Source organism: Cicer arietinum, chromosome 1 (assembly GCF_000331145.2).
Source record: "Cicer arietinum cultivar CDC Frontier isolate Library 1 chromosome 1, Cicar.CDCFrontier_v2.0, whole genome shotgun sequence".
NCBI classification, from domain to species: Eukaryota; Viridiplantae; Streptophyta; class Magnoliopsida; order Fabales; family Fabaceae; genus Cicer; species Cicer arietinum.
Window position 1 is genome coordinate 44,529,141 of NC_021160.2, and position 8,131 is coordinate 44,537,271.

Consider the following 8,131-nt stretch of genomic DNA (forward strand, 5'->3'; position numbering starts at 1 on the left):
TTATAACTTAGTTAATGTATAAAAAATTATAAGGATTTTTATCTTTTTTAAGTTTAAGGATAAAATTTTAAATTATAAAAATTAAAGTAAATTTACCATATTTTTTTTACTAAAATAAACATAAATTAAAAAACATAAATTAAATATAGTGAAAATATTATTTCAATTAATTAACTTTAAATCCCTTTAAAAAAAATTATCCATTATATACACAAAGAATAATTAAAAAAGTAAAATATAAAGGTAAATTTATAACTTTTAAAATAAATTAATCTAATTATATTAATTAAATTCTGATTAAGAATTTTAATAAATGATTTAATATTTTTTTACTAAGTTAAATGATTTAATATAGAACTTATATTTTCATGTAGAAGTCGATTAAATTATCAATTTGTATAATTTATAATATTTAAATAGGAGCAAATTTTTTAAATAACCTTATTTTCAAAAATGATTATAACAAATTGTAATAATTATATTATAATAATTTTTAATTTTATTTTGAACTTATAAAATAATATATTAAATTTAACTAAATGATTAGAAACAAACATATATCTTATATATGTGTGAATTATATTCTTTAACAACTTTTTTTTTGACTCATTTTCAAAAAATAAACGTAAAAAATTAAACTGAGAAAAAACCATAGTAAAAATATTATAATCGTTCTCATATTTATGTTTATTGCATTAAAAAATTATTAATTTAAACTAATTTTTTAGTGAGAAACATTTATCTAGTGTGCTGGTTTTATAATAAATTATAAAATTAAATAAATTTTTAGTCTCAGTAAAATCTAATCATTTTGTTTATAGTCCTTATAAAATATTTCATCTTTTAGTCATTTGAAAAGTTTTGTTTTTATTTTTTATATCTTATTTTAAACAAACTATTTTGTATCTTTTAAAGTTTTGAATAACTTTTTGCAGCTATTTTTGGATTCATGTTCACGTTTAATTATAAATCATTTCTAACCTCTATTGTTATATAGACTTAAAAGCTATTAATTGTCATTTAATATCAACCATATATTCATGTACTTATCCATCTTAAACAAATATTTTTATGTTTTTCAAGTTCAAAGACTAAACATTAAATATAAAGTGATTTATTTCAAATTCAAAGATAAAAGAAGAATAGTTTGAATAAATAAATGTTAAACATATCATAAACTCATTAACACATAAATATTACGGAAAACATCATCATTTCTTATCTAAAAGTTTGGCAGTTCATAATCAGCTTGCAAATGAACATGGTAATGGAGAATAACATTAAAGTAGACATTATAACAGAGAGTTTTACATAAATAGTGACTAAAAGTACGAAACACTAGCTTAATTAACATCTATTATAAATCCTGCTTCAACTTGATTTGGAGTTCTCATTCCTTTAACACAAAATATTGTAAAACTAGCTCCAATGGTGATGGATAGTAATGAAAATGATGGAATATAACTGGGATAAGTGTGTGACGACTAATACTTCGATTTTTAGGTTAATTTGAATTCTATGGGATCCATGCCTTGCATTAATTTGTTACTCACCATGTCTACTACACTTAAGGCTACAAAGTTCTATAAAAGTTTAACTCTTGGACAATTTCTTCAAATTCCATATACATAACTAACACACCTAGCTAGCATAATTTATTTTGAAAAATAAATGCAACTTCACTTAAAATAACTTGAATACTAATAACTAAACATCTAATATATGAATTATAATTACTATAAAAGAGATGCAAATCTTAGTTTAAATGTGATAAAAAAAATTCTTATTTCTAAGAGTTGTGACGTCTCCAAACTTGAACTATTATTCGTTTTTGAATAATGAAATAAGAAAATAACGAATAAAATCATAACAACGTTGATAGTTAATCAGATGCACTAAATAGATGTCCCTCAATGTGATGATATCAAAATAGAACACATCAGAAACTTTGAGATTTTTCTGGATCATACCCACCAAATCTTTGTATGTGTAGTTAACATCCTAAGTCTGAGTCTCTACATTATTAGAATTAGCTTAACAAAAGCAAATAAGTTGTCACCTACTTGCAAACTCATCTTTAACACAAGAAATTTAACAAATATCTAGATATTTTGAGATATTTGTTAAGTTATAATTAATATATATATATATATATATATATATATATATATATATATATATTTTGTGTAATAAACTAGCATTGTAAATCATCTTTACACTCGTAGGTCATATCAATAAAATCAAAAAAGAAAACTACAAAACTAAAATTACAAGACTTTCTCTTTAGGTTTTCTTCATTAAGATTTTTTTAAAATTCATATTTTTAAAACTTATTTCTTTACAAAAGTATATGTATTTAATTTAGGGTTAAATACATTTTGAATTCATATAAAATTTTGAAAATTTATTTTTAATTCCTATTTGAAATTTTGTTTTTAGTCCTTGTAACAAACTATCACAATTTTTAGTGCTTACAAAATTATTATGCAAGCATTTTTAGTCCTGTTGGAACATTAACATATGTTTTTGTACGTTTTTTCATATACATGTTTACAACACTAAAAATGAGTTCAAAATTCAATTTTTAGATCCTTATTTTAAAGATTTTTTTTTATCTTGAATATATGACATTTAAAAAAATTATATTTAATTTATCCTAAATTTAAAAATTGTAGATTTGTGTGGATGAACTTTTATTTCTAAACATGCTTGTAAAATATCATTCAAAAATTGAAAAGTTAAAGGATATTTCATTCCACCATAGACCAAAGCAGCTTGTGGAATAATTTTGTAGAGACTAAAAAATGTGATTTTTTTTTACCGTGACTAAAAACAAAATTTCGTAATTGTATAAGAACTAAAAATTTATTTAACGCTTCAAATTATTGTTGAAAAGATAAATTATTATTTGATATCATTAGTCTTAATATATTATTTTTTGGTTACAAAAGCGAAAGAAAAAAAAACAAGGAAAAAAAAAGACTAAGCACATACAAACTCCACTCCAATAGCATCAACTGGTAGCACTGAAGACAACTTAGGTGGCACCTCATAGATGACCACAAGATGTCTAGAACCATAACACATTTCTTAGCCAGTAATTTGTTGTAGCGTTACCCTCACGAAGTGTGTGGCTAACACTGATAACCCAAACTCTCTCAAGCAAATGTTTAGATATACCAAAGACTAGACAACCAATCACCAATATTCAATTGAAAACCATCCTTCAAGTTCTTAGTAACCCGGACCCTGACAATAGAGTTCGAAATAGGATAGCCTTTGCGTTAAGTGCTATTAAGGACCACTTGATCCTTTAAATAAATATCCTAAAAAAGTTGCACCCAAAGTTTATTTATAACATTAAGCATCTCCCAAGTCAACTTTCCAAGAAGAGCCACATTTTGGTGTCTAGCAATTCTGGTGCAAAGGCCACCATGTTTCTTATGACAAATCATTTTCTCCCAACTACCCAAGTGTAAAGCTTTATTATTTGAGTCCTTCCAAAAAAATCTACAAGCAACCTTATCAAGGTAGTCACAAATAAACTAAGGATACCATTGAATTTGCATCTCATAAGACGAAAATGAGTTAAGAACTGCATTAGCAAGCATAAGACGACCAAGCTCGTTGAGGATCATTTCTTTCCAATTTTCAAGCTTGGACTCCACACGAGCAATGATGTGCACAAAGTCTTGGTTGTTAATTTTACCCTAGAACATTTTAAACACAATATTTGCCAATGGTGGATACACATGCACACAAAAATAACCAATTTTTTTAGGCTAACTTTTAACTCAGAGCAAGAGCAAAATTGCTCAAGCACCCTGCTTATGTGCCGAGCTTGAGAAGGAGAACATCAACTGCAAAAACAAAAAAAGTGAAAAACTAGTACCATTGCGAGAGAGTTGGACGTGCACCATCAATAAGCATTAACCTCATTTAAGATCATCCTACCTAGGCTTTTAAAAGTAAAATACGGAGGTCTTTTACAGCGCTCTTTAAAAAAAGCGCTGTAATAGGCTTTTAAAAAATAAAATAAGGAGGTCTTTTACGGCGCTTTTTAAAAAAGCGCTGTAATAGGCTTTTAAAAGTAAAATAATGAGGTCTTTTACAGCGCTTTTTAAAAAAAGCGCTGTAATAGGCTTTAAAAAAATAAAATATAACAGTAAATTGCTTCAGTTTCCTCTTTATTACATAAACCTTCACTACACTTCAGTGTCCTTCTCCTCTTCATTATCCTTCTCATTGCGAACCCTAATGTCCCTACGAACCATATTGTTAACCATCTCCATTGCAAATCATCTCCATATTTGTTATTATCCCTACAAACATTATTACGTACTATTCTCAATGAGAACCCTACTCTGTCCTACGAACCGTTCGTATTTCTGCACATTCTCGCTGTTTCTTCTTAAACGAAACCGTAACCCTATGAACTCTATGTATTTCTTCGCACTCTTCAGGTATTGTATTCATTTATTCATTTATTTCTTATATATATATATATATATATATATATATATATATATATAATGTGTCTGTTAATGCTAATAATCACATTTATTTGATAGTGTTTTACAAGTTTTCCGAGCTCAAATGGGTGCTACAGTGTCGAAGCAAAAATCAAATAAATCACATGGATTCCAATAAAGGTTTGAAATGTATGGCTTTAAAATTTCATTAACAATCAATCCACAAATATTTATTGACTTATATGTTTTATTTTATAGTGCTCTCGTCAAACTAACAACATAGACTGCGGATACTGTATATTATGATTTATGAAGGAGATTGTTGTTATAATCACAGAAAGAGATCTAATTGAAATAAAGGAATGCATATTACAGCGCTTTTTTTAAAAAGCGCCGTAAAACTAATACAACAAGCAGCGCGTTTTTAAAAGAGATTTACAACGCTTTTTTTATTTTAAAGAGCGCTGTTGTATCTTTTTACAACGCTGGATACTACAGCGCTTAATTTTTTGGAAAAACGCTATAAATGGCTTAAAAAAAGCGCTGTAAAATACCATTTTTCTCGTAGTGTAAATATGATCTTGTTAAACAAATTGCACAAAATGGTGGACCTCAAGTCTTTAAAATTGAGCTTGGACTGTTGCACTTTTGAATCAAATCAATGATAGTTTCTGCGAGGCTACGATCCAAAGTACCAAGAATGACGGCCTGCATCACTAACTTCCATACATCATCTCCTATACTCACTAAGAACATTTTAAAGAAAATAGGTTGAAATCCATTGGGACCAAGAGCTTTGTAGGATTTCATACTCATACGTGAATTATACACTTTATATTTAGTAACACCTTTGTGAGAGAAGTCTTTTCCTCATCAGAAAGGACACTCAAAAGGCTACCACAATGATCGTTCCCCAACACCTCAAGAGTACCATATAAACCTTTAAAATATTTCACAACCACACTTTGCATAATGTCAGGATCAATGCACCAAGTTCTAAGAGCTATATATGTAACCCGTGCATTTTATTTCTCTTCATTCTAACCACAATTTGGGCATGGAATTAAGAATTATTTTATCTACCCAACTTGATCCAGTTTTTTACAGATATTTGAAACCTTAAAGTTTCTTTTTGGAAAAGAACATTTTCATAATCTTGAAGCAATTCCTTCTAAAGTAAGGTGAGTTTTGTTAGATAATATTATTATATATTAGTAGTAAAGGTATTTTAGACAATTTTATTCTTTTATATATATACTCATTGTAACCCTATTAACTTAAGTTTGGTTTATTCTATGTTATGAAACCCTAGAGTGGTTGTTTCTCTTCTTCATCTTTTCATTGTTAACATGGTATCAAAGAGCTTTGGTTGATTTTGGGATCTACTATAAAGAAGAGAGAGACTATTTTGATAGGAGAAACAACCACCAAAAAAGAAAAGAGAAGAGTAACCCTACTCCCGATTTTGTTAGATCAGTCTCACAAAAACATCGATTGCGCATTCGTTAACCGTTGGATCGGGCTGATTTTTGGATAACAAGTTCGCAACATTCAGGTCTTCGTCTTCAACGGTCGGAACGGAGAAACAACGTCTGGAGAGAGAGGAATCGTGCTCGCACAGCACCATATTATCCCTAATTTATTTTGTCTTAGTGATTGTGTTTATCGTATTTTCTGTCATTATTTGTTATGGTCGGTGCTAAGGATCATTCTCTTCAAGCACATTGGAAAGCACATTGTCCAAAATTGGGGAGAGCACATAAGAAGAATTTTAGGGGGCCATCGTCCAATGTTGTTGTTTCTGCTCCTCCTACCATTGACTCTAGTTCTGGTTCTGTATACCCATTTGAGATTGCTTCCCAAATATCTGATATTGCAGAACAGCTTCAAAAACTTCTTGCCACTCAATCACATGCCATATCTGCCACCTCTTCTAAAGGTTTGAACTCCCCTGGTATGTCAGGTATATCTCCTTCCATATGGATTCTTTATTCGGGAGCATCTCATCATATGACATACGATGATAAATCTTTTGTGTCTATAAAACCTATCTCGTCTGTGCCGGTTATGACTGCTGATGGCACTCTTATGCCACTAGCAGGCGTTGTGTAAGACACATAATTTTTAAATCATAAATTATGCAATTTTAGGGTATTTTAGTGTTGAACTCTGAGGCTTTTTAGCCAAATTATTGTATTTTAGTGTTTTGTGAATTTAATGCCAAAAATATTTTTGGATCCCCGATTAAATTATTCGTCGAGCAATAGTTTTATTTATTTACGTTACGAAGAATTTAATACCGGACAATTTTGTTAAAAATACATCGGGTTGCTGAAAATTGTATCTGTCAACTGAGTTGCGACGAGAGTTGATATTTTTAACAAAAAGTGGTTTGGGAAGTGATGGGTGAAATGATAATTTTATAAAATATCTAGATATTTTTAGAATATTTGTAGTAAAGAAAGCAAGGAAACGAGCACAGAGAAACATAAAGCAATCGTGAATCTTCTTCTCCTTCTTTCCTTTGTTTCCAAAAACAAAACTAAAACCATAAAACACAAACCCCCATTTATTTACTAGATCTAAGCTTCCATTCGAGAAGTGACAGAAGAGAAAGTTGTTCATCGCCACACTGCGGTGCTAGTGATCTAGTTTTCGACGTGATGTCACGAACTTAAATTTTACCGGAATTAATTACGGTACCGTAATCGCGTGTTAGAGCTATCGTTAAGGTAAGAGCTCCTTCCAAACTTTTAGTTTGCATTTAGGACATTATTTGTGATTTTGTGGAAAAGAAATTTGATGTATTTGAGATGTGATTTTGTGAAAAATGAATTTAATTAGTTTATGTGTGAATTAGTTGAAATTGAATTTAGTTTGTTTTGAGGTGTGTTGTGTAGGAATTAATGTTGGGTTTGAATTATATGTTCAATTTCTCAATCATTTATCTTTTTGTTTGGACTTTACTACTGTGTTTCTCTAACACTTTTCCTTTGTTTTTATGTATAATGTATGATATTGATAGTGTTCGTATTTACTATATTCTTTTGAAGGCATCTCTATATGGCATATTTGTCTCTGGAAAGATTGTTTTGCAGGAAATTTATAATATGGTCCATCAAGAATCATATAGAAGAAATGTTTAAAATCTAAAATCCAAATTAATATTATGAATTTTTTTTCTGATGTGATTTATGTATAGTGATTAAATTTGATGTGTTTGAGTTAGGTAATGAGTTATTTTCAAATAAATGAGTTTGAACTGAAGTTGAAATTTTACGAAAAATTTAGAGTTGTTAAAGTTGTGAAAAAGTTCAAATTTTAACTAAGTTCAAGAGTTTGGGCAAAAAGATAGATTGAAATTAACAATAGTTAGAGTTTAAAATGTTACTCTTTTAATTACTCTTGGACTGAGTTTAAAAAGAAAAAAAAGGGTTTAAAAAGTTTAGAGTATTTTATTAACTTAAAAATTTCAGTGCTTTAATAGTCGAGTATGTGTATGTGAAATTTGGACAATATTTGTTTTATTCAGTTTTAAGTAAATAATATAAATTATTTGGTTTTAAAACTTTGGTGTGTGAGAAAGATTTAATTTTAGGAATTTTGTTGTGTGTGGATTAATTTTATTGTGAACAAATTGTTATAAATATTTATGTTTA